Source organism: Gossypium raimondii, chromosome 1 (assembly GCF_025698545.1).
Source record: "Gossypium raimondii isolate GPD5lz chromosome 1, ASM2569854v1, whole genome shotgun sequence".
NCBI classification, from domain to species: domain Eukaryota; kingdom Viridiplantae; phylum Streptophyta; class Magnoliopsida; order Malvales; family Malvaceae; genus Gossypium; species Gossypium raimondii.
The window spans coordinates 35579600-35598705 of record NC_068565.1 but is presented as its reverse complement, the minus strand read 5'-3'; positions in this window follow the sequence as shown (position 1 = coordinate 35598705).

The window sequence follows — 19106 nt, the reverse complement described above, 5'->3', positions numbered from 1 at the left end:
CTTGAAGATTATTTTAGGTTGCGCTGATACGAGTGAAGTCCCACAACTCTGACACGTATCCCTCTATAAGACTATTACGTTTCTTTCGCTGCGTTGTCTCGGCCCATATCCAGACAGCCACATTATCTTTCACTTTATGAAGAAATTCATTTTCCATGACAAGCTCTTTATTTAGCAACTGAACGTGAATCAACACCTCTTTTCTATGAAAATGAAATACAATCAAAACCAAAACAAAAGAAACACGTCAGTACAAAAAACATAAATGACAAACAGAGCACCTATTTGGATGACCACTAGGGTTTTGGAGTGGTTCTACCTAGGGTGGGCTCTTAAGGCTCGCTATATGGGGTTCGGTTCTAAAGTAAAGGTACTCAAACCAAGAAGTTCCTCGATCCTCACCCATTATAGGCTCATATGGACCGAGTTCAGTTTTGGGAGAATACATTTTCCCTATGGCTACACAGAGATGAAAATATCACGAAGACATAGGTACAGATGTATCCCAAAAGCGATCCACTATCCTACACGGAGGTGAAGACCTCACGAAGGAATAGTTTCTCACTCCCACTTAAAAGGGTAAGATCGACCAATCATGCGATGTAATGTGCAAAAAGATATCAAAACTTTAACCAACACAGTAATTATAAACCACAATGATGAAGATCGTAACAAAGACGGATGAAATGCAATGAAAAGATCGTACATTTAAACCAATTTTTCAATTTTCGACAAAAAGACAAAAAGTAATCAACTTGTGGCTTGACTCTCTTATTTTGGGTCCCCAGTGGAGTCGCCAACCTGTCGAAACCATTTTTTTTGTAAAAAAGGGTCGACTTTGATTTTGAAAACAAAAACGAACATGGGATTCGCCACCGATCATTTTTATAAGGTGTGATCAGATCACCTCGTAACGATTTAATTTATTAAAATAACAATTTTGGTCTACGAAATTCAAAAAAAAGGGTTCGGGAGTCAGTTACATACAAGGAAGGGTTAGCACCCTCGTAACGCCCAAAATTTGTACCTAATTGATTAATTAATGTCTTAATGTCGAAAATTGAAAATTTTGAAGAGATTTAAAATACGATCCTTTGTTAAAATCGCTTAATTGAATCTTTTTTTTTAAATGGCGTACTTCACGTTAATGGGGAAAAAGAATTATGTCTCGTTAGGACACAATGTCTTAAACCCCTGAAATGAGAATAAACACTGAAATTTTTATTATTTAAAAAATATTCGATTATCTCAGTATTAGAAAAGAAATCATATTTCGTAAGTTAGAACACGATTTTTTATTAATTCTCGAGATTAAAAAAAAGTCATATTTAAAAAAAGGTTCGTGTTTTCGGATTTATCGAGGAGATCGAAACCCCATAAGTTAGGGAACGACCTTTCGAATTCCAAAATACAAAATATTACTTGTTTAGAACAACATTTTTAATGTATCGGGTAAAATGTAGCATGATTTTGTAGTAAAATGTGAGAAATAAATCACGGTATTAACATGTATAACAGAATAATAATAAATGCGTAATGTGAATGACAATAATAAGGACAAAATAAAGAAATAAGCTATATAAATAAAAAGAAAAATAATTGGCAAAAACTAAATAAAAACAATAGAACCTAATAGTAAACCAATAAATTAATAATATGTAAAATAGTTTAAAATAATAATAATGATAATAATATTAATATAAATAATAAATAATCTAAAGTTTGAAAGGATATAGATAAATAAATAATAAGATAATAATAAAAACATCTAAAAGAAATAAGGATAATAATAAGTAAGTAAACACAAAAAGGAAAAAGAAATATAATGTAATAATAATAATATTAAATTAATTAGTTTAATAATATAATAATAACAACAGAAAAGGACTAAATTGAAAATGAAACAAAATCTTTGGGGAGAAATCGGGGATAAAATGAGGTAAGGGACCGAATTGCACTACGCGAATGAAATGGAGGGACGGAAATAGAAAATATCCCTACCCTCCAAAACGTGTCACTTTGTACGGGTCCAAATTAAAATAAAAGAAAAATCATAAAGTAAAAATTGAAAATAAAAATAAATTGTATTAAAAAGATAAAAAAAAATGCGGAAGGACTAAATGCGCAAATTGCCCATTAATCAAAAACATGCGAATCCTCCTTGGCGGGTCGGGTCAACATGCGGATCCAAGGGTGAAACGACGTCGTTTTGGCATCTGAGAAAACAAGCCAAAACGACACCATTTTGAAGCCCTACTTAAGTCAAAAATTTCCCAAAAAAAATCATTTCAGCCCCCTTTCTAAAAAAAACTAAAAAAACACTCTCAACACTCTCTCCCTTCCCCAGAATTCGGCTAGGCTCCGGTCGTTGGCCACCGTGGCGGCCGCCGATCACCAATGACGGCGTCACCATCCGCGGTGGCCGAAAATCCCAAAACCCACCCCGTTTCTTTCCTCTTCCCGAGTAGAAACCAGATTTGGGGTTAAAACGGCCCAAAAAGACCTCAAAATTCAAAAAATAAAAAAATGATAAAACTAAGGGACCTTTCGTTTCCCAATCGCCGCCGGTGGGGTTTGTGGCGAGCCCACTGACTCAGCCACCCTCAAGACCGGAGAAGCCTCCGACCGCGGCGTTAAAGGTAACAAATTTCACCCTTTATTTATTTGTTCAATATTATTTATTTATTTTGAATTAAAAAAATAAATAAAAAAAAGCACCTTGATTTCTTTGAATCTATTTCAAACTTCTTCTTTTTGTATTTAGAATCAGTGTGTGTGTAAAAAATTACAAGGAAATGTTGTGGCTTTTTATAGCTGAATTACAAGACCATTTGCTTCTAGTTTTTTTGTCGTTTTGCTATTGTTTCTACTGTCTTGCGTGTTGATCTCTCTTTGCAGGTGTCAGACGCACGTGGAGGAGGCGTGCGGCGACGGTAGCGTGCGAGGAGGCCTTGCTGATGTGCGAAGGTTTATTTTTTGCTAAAATGTTAAGATAGTGGGCTAGGGTTAGTTTTGGGTTATTGGGTTTTTGTTTGGGTCATCTGATTGGGCTTGCTTTTGGGATTAATATGTAATGGGTTTTAGTTTAGGTTATTTGGTTTGTAAATAGATTATTAATTTTGAACTCTTTTTTATTTATTTGATTTGGGTTTAGTTTTGTAACCTGGCCCATCCAAGCCAAAATTGGTCTGTTATAGTCATTCAATTTTAATTTAATACAATGATTATGTTGAATATAAGTTGAGAATCAAGTTACTTGCATGATTTAGGTTTGGCTATTAAAGTCGATAAAATTCAATTTATTGTTTTTAAATACGATTAAATCAAGGTTAGGTAAATTATTTAATCTATTTAAGTTTATTATAAAATTAATAATTATGAGAAACAGTTTTGAAATAAAATATAATAATTTTTTTATAAATTTAAATTAATTAATCCATAATATATAAAACCATAAAAGTAAACATTTTTAATATATGAAAATAATTATTGTTATCCTGATTATTTTTAAATGATGATTGTAAATATTCTATTGTTAATAATATTTTTAAGCTAAAATTTTGGGTTTTTGTATTGTTAGTAACTTATTTAATCTAAAATTTTGATTTTTTTTTGTTAATGTTAAGTAAAAATCAATTTGATTTTAGAATTTAAAACATATGTAAAAACTAAAAGAAAAATTTGTCTAATATATTTTTAGGATTTTTAAATAAATTAGAATCAAAATCAAATGAAAATAAAATTTTAAATTTTTAAAGTCAAGTAAAATTAAAATCAAAATTTTTTATGATTTTGAAATATATATTTTGGAACTTTACATCGTATTTTGATAATTTCTCTTCACTTAATAATTTTATTTGAGAATAAATAGATAAAATATCAGTTTTATTAGGTATTTATTGTATTTGAAAATTGCTTTTTTTTATAATAGACAATGTACTTATAAAAGTTATACATTAAAACAAAATAATAGTTTACTTTATAAGTATTATTTTATTAAATTTTGAAAAAATATACTTAATTTAAGTTTGGGTCATTTCAAATTCTTTGTTCAAATTATTTTAAATTTGGATTGAATGGATTCAAGTTGTTCATAAAATTAGATTGAATCAGGTTGAAACTGATTGAGTCAAAATTGATAAGTATATTTTTAAAATATTAACTCTATATAAATAGTAATTCATTTGTAATAAGAGAAGGTAATAAATTAAAATAATGTTTATAATTTAATTTTTCGGGGCAACTTTTCTTCTTTTAGCGGATGGGCGGGAGAATGGTGAGAAATGGCACAATTTCATCTCCCTACTAAATACGTCCACGTTTGTGCCACTTAGTTTTAGTTGAAATATAAAATATATTTTTAAGCTTCGACAAAAAAAAATCATCTCATATTCTCAAAAAATCTAGTGTAGCAGCATTCAACGATCATAATATCTTATTTTTCTAAAATTTAATACTAGAATTGATATGTATTTCACTGTAATAAAATCTCATATACTCATCACCTTTTCTTTTTTATCCTTTTTTTTTCAACATAAACATTTCATTCAACAAATATGGGATTACAATAGGTTCAACAAATCAAATGGAATAAATAACTGCCAACTGAGTGGACAAGAAGTACTCGACATTATATCTCTCCCATAGTCGTAGAGACATTTCGTGTCAAGCTTACCTCAGATAGCCTTGAGCAATCCCATTCAATGATAAAATTGTGTCATCCATTACAATTAATAATACCAAAAGTCGAAACCATTGTTTATTTTTGAAAAAAAGCAAAAATTTATTTGTCGATTTAAAAATAAAAATTGAGAGTCGCCACTAATTTTTTATTGAAGTGTGATTGGATCACCTAAAAACGGTTTTGGTCCACGAGTTTTAGAAAACGGATCCAGGAGTCGGTTACGTGCGAGGAATGATTAGCACCCTCGTAAAGCCCAAAAATTGATACCTAGTTGATTAATTTGTGTCTTAATGTCGAGAGTTAAAAAATATGATCCTAAGTAGAAACTTTAAAAATGCGTTACTTATTTAGACCTTTCTCATTTCGGAAAAAGAAAATGTCACACCCAATGCGTTAGGGCACGATATTCTATACTCTCCAAAAATGAGTTTGCCCAAAATTCTCGTGTAATAAAATTTAAAAGAATATTCATTTGTTTAGGATTTATAAAGAAATCGCGCCCCAATACATTAGGGCACAATTTCACAAAATTCTAAGCATTGAATATTTCCTTTATTATTTTTTAGAAAAATCCTTATCTCGAGAAATCAACGCGTCACATCCAATACGTTAGGACACAACATGTTTAATTCCCGATGACAAGCTTTATTTTGTTTGATTAAAGAGCAATTCTCGATTGTTAGATTTTACGAAGAAAATTAGAACCCAATACGTTAGGGCTCAATTTTCTTGAAAATCCTAAATACGAGTATTATCTCTATTTTGAAAATTTTCTATTTTTGAATTGAGTAAAAGATGACGTAATGTTATATTGTATGTATAAATATCGCAATAACAAATACAACAATAATAAATACAACAATGGCATAGAAATAATATAAACAAATAAATAAACGAAACTACTATACATAAGAAAAAGAAAAAAATCAATGACATGCAAAGTATCAATTAAATGAGCAAGATAAAAAATCTTTTAAAATATAAATGAAAACACAAATTAATAAACAAATGAAATAAATAAATATAAAGAATAAAAGGTACATAATATATACATCGAAATTGTGAAGAATAAAAGACATGCACATGGATTTACATATAAAATTTTGGATTATAAAATTTACGTAAACAAAATACATAATACATTATGAATATAAATATATATATTATAAAATACGTGTTAAAAATATGAGTAGGTAATTAAATATTTTCAAAATAAATAAAACATAGATATATACATACATATATATATGAATATAATATTCATTAGAAAAATAAATATGTATACATGTACATATAAAATATATTAAAATAATTAAATAATATCTACATTATCAAAATTAACTAAAAATAAATATGTATATATATAAATATGAGAAAATATTAGTTTGAAAACAAATATGTATATAAGAAAACAATAAATATACATGTATATATAAAAATTAAAAATAATTACATATATAAAAAAATAATTACATTATTTAATTAATTTAAAAAAATAAAAAAGGACTAAATCGAACTGTAGATAAAAAATCCGGGGCGAATCCGCAAATAAGTAAAGATAAAGCACTAAATTGGACGCGCAAAAAACAAAGAGGGACTGGAAGGGAAATTTTCCCTTCTCCTCTAAAACGGTGTCGTTCAAGTAAGGCTAAATTGAAATTCAAAATAAATTAAAAGGCGAATTAAAAAAATTAAAAAAATCTAATTGTAAAATATTAAAAAGGCGGAGCGGAGGGGCTAAAAGCGCAATTTACCCCTCCGCTCAAAAACATGCGGATCCTAAGCCGGGTCGGGTCGAATTCGGGTCGGCCTCCCCAAAACGACGCCGTTTTGGCACCTGGGGAGGCCAAGTGAAACGACGCCGTTTCACTAGGCTATTTAAGCCAAATTCGGTTCAAAAATTTCATTTTTCATTTCTTTTTTTAAAAAAACAAAAAAATCCTTCAAAAAAACTCTCTCTCCCCTAGTCGTCCGGCCTCAAGTCCGGTCATCGACCGGTCATCGGCCACCGCGCTGGCCGCCGATTCCGGCACCGCCGTTTGCGGTGGTCGGAAAATTCGAAAATCCCCAATTCAACTTTCTCGACCCCTCTGAACCCAAATCTGGGTTTGGAACTTTCAAAATATCAACGAAAACCGCTAAGAAGTCAAAAAACCCTTTGGTTAACGGCCACCGATCCTCAGGGGTGGCTCCCTCGATCGTCCCTAGTGCGTCGCAAATCCGAACCAAAGCTGAGTTCCTTCACCCTTTTCCTTTTTTCTTTTATACTTTCCTTTTTATCTATTACAGTATGCAAAAAAAATAGAAATCTCGAAAAGAAAATAGAAGCAGAGTTTGAAATAAAAAATCAACCTTCAATTTCTTCGATTGATTTTTCTCCGTATGTATCTTTGTGTTTGCTGTGAAAAATACTTGCTTTTTTTATTGATTTTCGAATCCCTATTACAGTATATCCATGGCCTTTTTATAGCCGAATCAAAATAAAATATAAAGGAACAAATTTGTTGATATCTTTGATTTGTAAATCCTTGATTTTCTTTCCATATATAGTTTGTTTCTTTCTTGATGTGCAGGTATGAAGATCGAGGACGTGGCTCGTGCGAGACTTGGCTTGCGGCGCTGTTGATCCTTAGAAACCCTAGGGTTTCTTCATCTGTTTTAGGCCACCGAGTTTCGGGCCTCTGCTTTGTTCATTTTGGGCCTTGTATTCTGGGCCAAATATTTTATTTTGGCTTTGTAAAAAAAACTTGACTTTTATTGTTTTTATTTATTATGGGCCGGGTAAAATTTAGGCATTACAGCTGCCCCTCTTTGCTCATAATCGTGTAACGGGAACGGAGCAAAGACTGTAAAAGGGCCCAATTTTGCTCGGTCGTGCTGGACCTTGGTACTCTTCTTCTTCAAGTAACCTCATTCCTTCCTACTGCATCTTCAGAGGTATAGGAACTAATGCTTCAATCTACTCCACTGTAATGCTATGGAGATAGAATTCGTACGTTGTAGTTTCTCAAGAGAACAAAATTTACTATCTTTAATCTGCTCCGCTGCAACTTCAGGGAGATAAGACTTATAGCTTCAACTTGATTTGCTGCAACTTAAAGATGATTTTGATGCGATCTGGCCTACTGTAATTTCAGAGAGATAAGATCCATCATTCTAATTCACTCCACTACAACTTTAGGGAGATAGGATTTGTTTATTTAGTCTTCCCCACTTCCATTTCAGGGGGATAAGACTTGCTTTCTTGAGTCTGCTCCACTGCAACTTCAGGGAGATAAGATTATATGCAATCTGCTCTCTGCAACTTCAGAGAGATAAGATCTGTGATTTCAATCCGTTCCACTGCAACTTCAGGGAGATAGGATTATTGGCTTTAATCTGCTCCACTGCAACTTCAGGGAAGTAAGATTCGCCATCTTCAGTCTTTTAAATTGCAATGTTAGGGAAACAAGATTTGCCGTCGTAGCTTCAATCTGTTTCACTACACCGCCAGGGAAGTAAGATTCGTCGTTGCGGCTTTAATCTGCTCCACTGTAATGCCAAAGAGATAGGATTCGCTGCCCACAGCTTCAATCCGCCCCACTTCAGCTAATCCAAGTCTTAACGCCAGGGAGATAAGATTCGCCGTCACGGCTTCAATCTGCTCCGCTACAATGCCAGGGAAGTAAGATTCACCATCGTGGCTTCAATCTTTTCCATTGCAACGTCAAGGCGATAAGACTAATGTCTTCGATCTGCTTCACTGCTAGCACAGAAAGGCGAGATATGCTATCTTTAACCTACTCCACTGCTGCTTAGGGAGACAAGGCTGGTATCTTCGATCTACTTCACTGCCAATACAGGAAGACAAGATCTGCTATTTTCAACCTACTCCACTGCTGCTCAGGGAGATAAGGCTGAAGTTTCACCGGTTTGTTCTCTAGGGAACATGACTTGTATAATTTAATTCATGAACCTATTTATGCCTAGTGATTAGGATGTCATGATCAAAATAAATCAAATGCTCCTAACTAGACATGTATGAATGACATTTGAATGAATGCAGAATGTCATTTTTTCGAGAATGATCCCTCATTATCACTCAAGTTATCATTACTCAAAGTTTATTAGGTCTTTATCACTGACGTACTACAATGCCTTTTTGCTAAGCTGGCATTTCCAAAGAAACACTTAATCAAATTGCCCCCACTGTGAACTTCAAAGCTCAATCCACTGGGACGCAAAAAATTTGTACCATCTTTCCTCCACTGTGACCCAAGGGTAGAAAAAATTTGGCTTTTCTCAATCCTCTCCTATCGTAATTCAAGGATGCAGATCATGAAACTCTTTTAAACCATTCCCAGGGTGCCATACCAAATGCTCATGCGCAAATGAAGGATTTTCTTTCCAAAGGGAACCTCTTCTTACTCCTTGGTGATTGAAATTTTGTCACCAAGCCAGATTTCTTGTCATCTCATTCAATTAATATTTAGACAACAAAATCTGAAAGAACAGTCTTAATTTAGACTTTTTCCTTCTTAGACATTTCAACTTTTAAGCTTGGTGCGTTCTAAACAATAGTCCTGTTTCAAGTTACTAAATTATTTAGAAATTCCCAGAGTAATATGCAAAACTCCTTTTGTGAAAGTTTATTAGTCCATTATTCGTTATTCTAATGCGACCTGCTTGCACAAAGATAAAAAAAACTGACTAAGAGATTAATTAATTCAGGGCATAACTCGAATAATAGAAAAGGAATTTATTGATAGCAAGTGTCTTAAAAAGAAAAAGTATTCAAGAACAGGAAAGAATGAAATATTACAAGAACAAACAAATTTGGTACAAGTAATATGAAGACTTGGTGCCTTGGATATCGCAGTTTGAACTTCTCTGTACAAACTAAGGACCATTTTGAATTTAACATGTGTTTAGGAGATCTACAGTACTCTGTCGATGCCCCAAGATGTCACATATCCTTTTCTGCTGATTTAGGTATAGCAAGATCACCACATGCCCCAATCTGATCAATTTTTGAGCCTCCTTTTTTGGGCTTTGAACTCAAATCCCCTTTGGTCTCAATGCGCCATTTGCAGGTTTTCACCTTGGCCTCTCCCTTTTTTTTAATTGAGTCAAAGCGCCCTTTACGGGTTTTCACTTTGATCCCTCCTTCAAGTGAAATATTTCTTTACTGAATCTGAATTTACAGGATTCGACAAATTCTTACCATCCATTTCACTCAAAATCAAAGCACCTCCAGAAAAAGCCTTTTTTACAACATAAGGTCCTTCCTAGTTTGGCATCCATTTCCTTCTGAAATCCTTTTGTAAAGGGAGAATCTTTTTCAACACCAAGTCACCCTCATGAAATTCTCTAGGACAAACCTTTTTGTTATAAGCTCGCATCATTCGTTTCTGGTACATTTAACCGTGACGAATAACTTTTAGTCTTTTTTCTTCTATCAAGTTCAACTGATCATACCGAGATTGGATCCATTCAGCCTCATCCAACTTTAACTCAGCCGATACCCGGAGAGAAGGGATTTCAACTTCAATGGGTAAAATTTCCTCCATCCCATAAACCAAGGAAAAAGGTGTTGCCCCAGTAGAGGTTCTGATGTTCGGTAAGCAAGAAGAACGAATGGTAACTTCTCATGCCAATCCTTGTAAGTTTCAGCCATTTTCGCCATAATTTTCTTGATATTTTTGTTGGCCGTCTCCACTGCACCATTCATTTTTGGACGATACGGTGATGAATTATGGTGTCTAATATTGAACTGGTTGCAGACTTCCACTATTGTGCTGTTATTTAAATTCAACCCATTGTCAGATATGATCCTTTCAGGCATTCCATATGAGGCTGACTTCGTGACATTAGAAGCGATGATCCTTTCTTCAAAAACTTACTGACTGCTGACTTCGTGACATTAGCATATGAGGCTGCTTCTACCCACTTAGTGAAGTAGTCAATAACTACAAAAATGAAACGATGTCCATTAGAAGCCTTCGGCAATATTAGCCCAATGACATCCATCCCCCACATGAAGAAAGGCCATGGAGAAGTAATAACATGAAGAGGTGAAGGAGGCACATGCATTTTATCCCCATAAATTTGGTATTTATGGCACTTCTTGGCATAATTGATCAATCTCCTTCCATGGTGGACCAGTAATATCTAAATCTCATGATCTGTCTAGTCATGGTGAATCTATTGGCGTATGTTCCACAAATACCCTCATGGACTTCTTCTAAAATTTCCTTAGCCTCTACAACATCCACGCATTTCAACAGTACTCGATCCTTTCCCCTTTTGTATAGAATCTCTCCATTTAAGACATAGTCAATAGTTAGTCTCCTCAATATCCTCTTATCATTCTCCGTTGCCTGCTCAGGATATTCGTGATTCTTCACATATAGTAATATATCTTGGTACCAAGGACAATTATCATTCTCCACTTCTTCAATACTGTAGCAGTGGGTCGGGATCTCATAAATACTAATTTGAATGAGCTTCATGTCCTCTAATTTATTCATTTTAATCATGGAAGCTAAAGTAGCAAGAGCATCAACCATCTGATTTTCTTCCCGTGGGAGATAACAAAAGGTAATGTTGTTAAACTCTTCAATCAATTCCAGAACCAATCTCCGATAATGGATCAACTTGGGGTCTCTCATTTCCCATTCCCCTTTTAGTTGGTGTATTACCAATGCTGAGTCTCCATATACTTCTAGTGTCTTAATTTTCTGTTCTATGGCTGCTCGGATACCCATGATGCAAGCTTCATACTCAGCCATGTTATTAGTGCAATCAAAGTCTAATTTACTAGTGAAAGGATGATAATCTCCATTTGGAGATACCAAGATTGCCCCAATCCCATTGCCTAACGCATTCGAAGCTCCGTCAAAGTTTAACCTCCAAGAATAATTTTCTTGGGGATCCTCTTCAGCATTTGCCACACACATCAAGTCTTCATTCGAGAAGTCAAAGTCCAGAGGTTCATAATCTTCTAAAGCTCAGCTAGCCAAGAAATCTACTATCGCACTCCCTTTGATAGCCTTCTGACTTACATATACTATATCAAACTCGGAAAGCAAGATTTGCCATCTAGCCATTCTCTCATTCAACGCCGTTGACTCCATCATATACTTTAAAGGGTCTAATTTTGAAATTATCCAAGTCGTATGGTAGAGTAAGTATTGCCTCAACCTCTTTGTCGTCCAAATTAAGGCATAACATAATTTTTCGATAGACGAATATCTCATTTCACAATCAGTGAATTTCTTACTGAGGTAGTACATCGCCTTTTCCTTCTTTCTATTCGAATCATGTTGACCCAACACACACCCCATAGAATTGTCGAACACCATTAAATAAAAAATCAAGGGTCTATCTCGGCTAGGTGGTGACAGCACTGGAGTATTGGATAGGTATTGCTTTATCTTCTCAAAATCTTCCTGGCACCCTTCATTCCAAACACCTGGATTATGTTTCTTCAGAAGACGAAATATGGGGTCATATTTCTAGGTCAACTGTGAAATGAACCGAGTAATATAATTCAATCCTCCTAAGAAACCTCGAACCTCTTTCTGAGTATGCGGTGGCGGTAAATCTCGTATTGCCTTGACTTTGTTTGGGTCAATCTCGATTCCTTTTTCACTGACTATGAAGCCCAACAACTTTCCTGACCTGGCTCCAAAAGTGCATTTTGTTGGATTAAGTTTGAGCTGAAACTTTCTTAGTCTTAAGAACAATTTTCTCAAGACCTGCACATGCTCCTCCTCTGTTTTGGATTTGGCAATCATATCATCAACAGAAACCTTAATCTCTTTGTGAATCATGTCATGGAACAAGGCTACCATGGCTCTCTGATATGTTGCTTCCGCATTCTTTAATCATAATGGCATTACTTTGTAGCAAAATGTTCCCCACAAAGTAATGAATATAGTCTTTCCCATATCTTCAGGATGCATCTTTATCTGATTATATCTTGAGAAACCATCCATGAAAGAAAACAGTGAATATCTCGCCGTATTGTCCACTAAAGTATCAATATGTGGCAATAGGAAATTATCTTTTGGCTAGTTTTGTTCAAATCTCTGTAATCCACGCACGTTCATACTTTTCCATCTATTTTAGGGACTGGAACAATGTTGGCTACCCATTCAGAATATTTGATCTCCTGTAAAAACCCAGCATCAAACTGTTTATTGACTTTCTCTTTTATTTTAAGCACAATATCAGGCCGCATTCTTCTTAGCTTCTGTTGAACTGGCTTACAATCCCCCTAATAAATAGGCGATGAACTACAATGTCAGTGCTCAACCCCAGCATATCTTGGTATGACCATGCGAAGACATCTTTTAATTCTTGGAGTAATTTAATGAGGTCTAGTCCTGTCTTTGCAGAAATCTCAGTTCCAATTTTCACCTCTTTCCCTTCTTCCAGGCTCACAAGTTCTATTGCTTCCTTGTGAGGTAGAATTTGTTTTTCTTCCTGTTCTACCATTCTCAACAAGTCCAAAGATAAATCACCACCTACGTCACCTTCAAAATCCTGCGATCCCTTTAAACACATGTTTCGTTCAAGAGGAAACCCTGAGTTTGTAGCAACGCCATTCATGTCATTGATATACAGAGACCTAATATGGTTACAAAAGAATGTACGAATTTATGTACAATTATTTGTGCAATATGATTATAAATGAAAGAATAATTTAATATATTTACTCGTATGGAAAGAATAAAAGAATATTTGCTTGAAACAATTGTAAAGATGCATTTTATTAAAATAATGATATTTGAACATAAGCCTTTTTCACAAAAGAGTTCTCATTATTTCTAAGCTAAAACAACAAGTTTGTTCTGAATATTACTCTGAGACAGTTTTAAAGACTTCAGGGATTTCTTTCGCAGTCCAATTATTTAGAACACTCTCAGGTTCATAAGGACCAATGGCTAACAAGCTCCCTTCTTCATTTGTATCCTCACCAATGGCATTGATGTGCATATTTTCCAACGTCTCTTCGATGCTTTCGTCAATCAGCATCCTTCTCTCAGAATGAATAATCCCTCCAGATATGAAAGTTTTGGATATGTGGGGGATTATCATCGGCTCCCATGTAATTTCCTCCCCACTTAAACGTGCCCTTCTTATTTCCTGCCTCCTTTCTAACCATTCTTTCTTTGTCTTCTATCTGGCTCATACCCTAAGCCAAAGTGGTCTTGTTTCTCTCTTAGTGTTGGAACCTTAATTTTCCCTTGAAGGTATTTCCCTAATCCTCTTCTGGGTAAAGCTCATTTCCCTACCAACAACTGCAAACCCATATCTGTAGTTTTGGATATTTTAGGCAGCAACATTTTGCTCCCCTCAGGAATAAATATTGCATTTACAAACTCCAGAGATCGAAAAGAGCATTCCACTGACTCGTCATTGGTCTCCACATACGGTGCCTCATTGGATACAACCGCTATAATATCCTCTTCGGCGTTTGTTGTCACCAGCCGACCTTCTGACACTAACTTCAACTTCTGATGTGATGATGACGGTACTGCCCCCGCCAAATGTATCCATGATCTCCCTAATAAACAATTGTAGGAGGGTTTGATGTCCATCACAAGAAAATCCACCTCGTAAACTATTGGGCCAATCAGTAGGGGTATCTCAATTTTTCTCATGACCTTTCTTTCTGTACCGTCAAACGCCCTCACTATATTTTGGCATGATTTCATGTGCGAGCTGTCTATGAGAAGCTGTTAGGTGTGGATAATGGCAACACGTTAAAAGCTGATCCATTGTCAATCAACACTCCTGGCAAAGTATACCCCTTGCATCGTGTAGTGATATGCAAAGCCTTAGTAGACCCCATGCCCCCAGGTGGTATTTCATCATCATTGAAGAATATGAAATTATCAGCACTGATATTATTGACCAACCGATCTAATTTGCCGACAGAAATATCGTTGGCCACATAGGTCTCGTTTAGCACCTTCATCAATGCATTTTGGTGTACTTCTGAATTCAAGACTAAGGCTAGTACAGATATGCGAACCGATTGCTTATGCAACTACTCGATGACATTATACTCACTATGCTTCGAGAATTTGAGGAATTCCACAGCTTCTTCCTCTTTCACTGGCTCATTGATAGATAGCACAAGCTCAGCTATTTTCCCTTTTTTTTCCACTGTTACGGCCCTTCCTTTCACAGGTTTTGGATCTATACCCTAATCCTCTGTGATCTCCTTTCCAAGGACAGTTGTATTGCACTCGTAATTCCATGGAACCTTCCTACTATCTTGGTAAGAAAAGGGTGCAGGTTTCTTTATTATGATCTTTGGCATTACTGGCGTTCTCACTTCATCACTCTTTGGTCACGAGATGATGACCATAGGTCGAGTTACTCTTGGAACCTTCATGGATTCGGATGTGCAGATACTCCCTTCTTCTTTAACTTCTTCGTAAAACTCTATTTCCTTGTCATCCATCATGCTTTGAACCAAGACTCTGAATTCTGTCCATTCTTGAATCTCATGTCCCTCCTCGTGATGGAACTCACAGTAGTTTTCCACCCATTCAAAGCTTCTCTCTGAATCCAAAACAAACGACCCCCTTTCTACCATCTTCTTCCAGACTTATCTCAAAGAAATTTTCACTTCTGTGATATCTTTCTTGATTCTTCTACCCATATTCCCACCTATCATGTTCACTCCATTATCATTATGATTAGGTAACGGATTCTCTGTACTAGGCGAATCATCCAATTTAACAACACCCATGCCTATGAGTCTTTCAACTAATTTTTTGAATGTCGTACAATGTTCTATGGAATGTCCCATGATTCCCGCGTGATAATCGCATTGTGCGTTTGCATCGTACCACTTGGGGTACGGAGGCTGCAGAGGTTTCAAGTAGTAAGGGGAAACCACGGTGCATTGAATAGATTCTTATATAGCTCCCTATACGACATTGGAATCGGCGTAAATTGAAGCTTCTCCATATTTTGTCTTGTGTCAGATCCCTGTTTTGATGATCCTTGTTGGTTAACAACCACTTTTCCTGGCTGATTCACTGTAATCGTCTTTGAATATCCCTTACTATATGAACTTGTGTTGTTGACCTCATTTTCTTTCTTCTTCGAAGCCGACCTTTTGCTACTTTTTCCAGCATCAATCTTCCCACTTCTGATAGCATTTTCTATCATTTCAGCATTCATAACTATGTCAGAAAAGCTTTTTGTAGCACTTCCTAACATATGTGTGATAAATGGGGCTTTCAATGTGTTAACGAAAAGCATTATCATCTCTCTTTCTAGAAGAGATGGCTGAACTTGGACGGCAACCTCCTTCCACCTCTGTGCGTATTGCCTAAAGCTTTCACTGGGCTTCTTTTCCATGTTTTGTAGAGTGATTCTATCAGGTACCATATCGGTTACATAATTGTACTGCTTTATGAATACCTGTGCTAAATCTCTCCATAAATTAATCTTGGTACGACTCAGTTGATTGTACCACTTGGATGCTGCCCCTGTGAGGCTATCCTGGAAACAATTTATCAGCAGCTGATCTTTATTAACATACCCAGTCATCCGTCTACAAAACATGGTAATATGGGCTTCGGGGTTACTAGTTCCATTGTACTTCTCAAACTCGGGCATTTTGAATTTGTAAGGAAGTACTAAATCCAGAACCAAGCTTAATTCTGTAGCATCAATCCCATAGTAGCTCTCAGCACTTTCCATTGCTCTAAATTTCTCTTCTAGCCATTTATACTTTTCTTCTAGCTGTTTTGGCAATTTATCCTTCATTTTCTCTTTTTCAGTTATTTCGTCGAAGTCAGGGATAGCAGGATTAACAAGGTTGTCTCTAGGGTTAGAGCCTGATCCAGCTTGAAAATTTATTGGTGTTACAAAGACCTACCGAAGCTCGCCGAGGCTTGATGGTGACAGAAGATTTGCGCGGATACACCTCAGCATGCTGAGGGGTAAAGCCTAGGGGATAAACAGGTCTCTCACTGTTTCCTTCTTCAACATTGAGCACAGAACCCTTTCCTTTATCAGTTCCTCCAGTCAACAACTGAGTTAATCGAGCCATCATACTCCCTTGAGATTCCAACATTTTGTCCATCATTTTTTGCTGAATTTTCTCAAGCTGTTCATTCATTTATTGTTGAAGCTGATCCTGCATCTCCTTTTGGAACTGTTCTAGCCTTTCCATCCTTTGGTCCATGTCCTTAGTTTTTTGATCAAGTACCGTAGTGGTGTTTGGTAGGTTGGTTGGTTTCCAGATTAACTAATGAGTGATATTAATTAGAATCTTTTAATATTTTTTTAATGCATATGAAGCAAATGCAATGCATGAAATGAATGCAAAAAGGCATCAATTTCGATTCAATTCCATTTAAGAAAACTTTACTAGAAATTAAATTTTTTTACATAAAGTGAATTACAAATAAAGCTTTGCCCTATTACTCAGAATTCTAATCTTCCTAAGTAACAAAGCTAACTCTTGCCCTTGATCCGATTCTAATTCATACTTCACACTCAAAGATGTCACTGCCTTTGCTAAAGTCTCAGATGTGATCGCTACTTCTAATCTGACCACAACTTCCTCCATAATATGATCTCTGCTCCTAACTTGATTCTGAAAGTAGTGGAGCTGTTCATTATTACGATTTTCATTTGCTTCCAAGCACTTGATCCGGATCTCACAATTTTGCAACGCCGTTTCTAACTCTTCTATTTTTTTCATCTCCTCAATCTTGCTCAAGCTTGCCCTCAATTCTATCTCAGAGTTTCGATTTTGATACTGATGAAGGGATCTTTCCAACTCGTTCACCCTGTCCTTTAGCTCACTTTTTCCTTTTGGCTCTCTGACAAAGTCTTCTCTAAAACCACATTTCGTGTCTGAACCTCTTGAAATTTCAGTTCCCATCTATCGACTTTGTCCTTTTCTTCTCGAATTTCTGCTCGCCACTATTCTGAAGTTTTTCCCAGCCCGGCAGTTCTTATTGACAGGCGCAACTTTTTATAATCTGCCTTCAAACTATCCAACTCCTCATCAACATTGTTTTTCCCTTTTCTTAATTTCTCAGTTTCGAGCTTTTGAACATATATGTCTAATCTTAAGTTCATCTTCTCTTCCTCCATTTATTCTATCTTCTTTTCTAGCTCCTCATTTCTTCATTCAAAATCTTGTCTTCTGATTCCCAACTCAGAAGGGACGACCCGCAAATATTCCTCTATTGATTGGCTGTTTTCCTGACTTATCTTGGGTATATTGTCGTTGATTCTCCTAACCCACCATTCATTATACTCAGGAGTTGTCATCGGATCCACCGCTAACCTCTTCATTCGGTGAGTCTGTTTCCATGCGCTAGACATCTCTTGAATCTTCTTCCTATAACCATCATCCCTGTATGAAAATTCACAATCAGCTATTCCTTGGGTCGCAGGTATGAATTGAATTGACCTATACTGCCTTAGCACTAACAATGGGGCATATCCAATAGCTCCCCAAATTTCAAGCAGTGGAACCTAATCGAAATTACCACACCTACACAGGATCTCATCTGGAAGCAACCAAGGAGCTCTCCACTTAACATCCTCCTCTTGAAGATTCTGAAGAATTACCATCCATTTCTCCTCCGAAATGTCATCTCTCCTAGGCGTAGCTACTATCTCCTTTAGTGGTGAATAATTTTCAGAGAAAACCCGATACGAAACCTTATCCACCGTCCAAAAGTGACTGTGAAACCATGTGAGTAGAAGCTGTGCACATCCAATGAATCTCCCCTCTCCCGCTTTCTGGCATGCACTCAATGAGCTGAAAGTTTCTGCCAAAATTATCGAAATTGGTGTAATCCCCTCATCAAGCCGGTCGAATAAATCGGTGACTACTTCATCAACATGCCCTATTGGGGAAGACAACCAAGCCATATATACTTAAAGCAAAGACATCTAACCTCTTCCTCAGGTTTGGGTGCGTTAGAATTGCATCTTTCAAACTCCTCCAAGGAACGCACTTACTATCCCCCTTTTGCTTAATCCGTACAACAACCCACTGCTCACTCTTCCCTGTTATACTCATTAGCTTCTTCGAAAAGGTTGGCACATTTATCTCTCTTGAGTAGACCTTGTCCACTTGAAACTTTGAACATCAGAGTAAAGCCATATATTCTTCTGTTGTAAGCACCAAATCTACCTTCCCAAATGTGAAGTAGCTGTAAGCGGGATTCCAAAACTGGGCGAGGGCTCGAAACAAATGCTTGTCTACCTTCACATCAAGAAAATAAGGCAAATCCCCATAATTATTATAAAATAACTGTCTAACCTCGTCATTCCACTGATCCCAAATTTCCTTCAACTCTTGCAAATTATTTTGAGTTACACTGATACGAGTAAAATCCCATAATTCTGATACATGTCCGTCAGCCAAACTATCACCTTTCTC